The sequence below is a fragment of the Nestor notabilis genome, unplaced genomic scaffold (genome assembly GCF_000696875.1).
Source record: "Nestor notabilis isolate BGI_N333 unplaced genomic scaffold, ASM69687v1 scaffold13556, whole genome shotgun sequence".
NCBI classification, from domain to species: domain Eukaryota; kingdom Metazoa; phylum Chordata; class Aves; order Psittaciformes; family Psittacidae; genus Nestor; species Nestor notabilis.
In genome coordinates this window covers 10,610-11,535 of record NW_009931575.1, presented here as the reverse complement: position 1 = coordinate 11,535, position 926 = coordinate 10,610, and positions in this window count along the sequence as shown.

Genomic DNA, 926 nt, shown 5'->3' with positions numbered 1-926 from the left:
CAGGGGCGGGGACGCCTCACACTAGACCTCATCCTACCTGGCCTTGAACACTGCCAGGGATGGGGCATTCACAGCTTCCCTGGGCAACCTGTTCCAGTGCCTCAGCACTCACAGAGTTATATCTAGCCTAAATCTCCCCTGTTCTAAGTTTAAACCCACTACCCCTTGTTCTATCGTTACAGTCCCTGATGAAGAGTCCCTCCCCAGCATCCTTGAAGGCCCACTTCAGATACTGGAAGGCTGCTATGAGGTCTCCGTGCAGCCTTCTTTTCTCCAGGCTGAACAGCCCAAGTTTTCTTTGCCTGTCTTCATACAGGAGGTGCTCCAGCCCCCTGATCATCCTAGTGGCCTCCTCTGGACTTGTTCCAGCAGTTCCGTGTCCTCCTTATATTGAGGACACCAGAACTGCACACAGTACTCCAGGTGAGGTCTCACGAGAGTAGATTAGAGGATCAGGATCACCTCCCTCAACCTGCTGGTCATGCTCCTTTTGATGCTGCCCAGTACATGGCTGGCTTTCTGGGCTGCAAGTGCATTCTGCTGGGTCATGTTTAGTTTTTCATCAATCAACACCTCCAAGTCTTCCTTAGGGCTGTTCTGAATCCCTTCTCTGCCCAACCTGTATCTGTCCCTGGGATTGCCCTGACCCAGGTATAGGACCTTGCACTTCACTTTGTTGAACTGCATGAGGTTAGTATTGGCCCACCTCTCAAGCGTGTCAAGGTCCTTCTGGATGGCATCCCTTTATGGCAAAGTTCTGCAATATTTTTGCAGAAGAAAGCAGTTAACTTAGCTGGTGCTCTTTTAATCTAATGTCATAAAAGCTAATAGAAAAGGTATGTATATTTTTTGTTTTAGAAAGACAGTACTGAAGCTGAACAAAATACTTAATGTTTCAGCTTAAAACTTAGCACCTCTAACTCTAG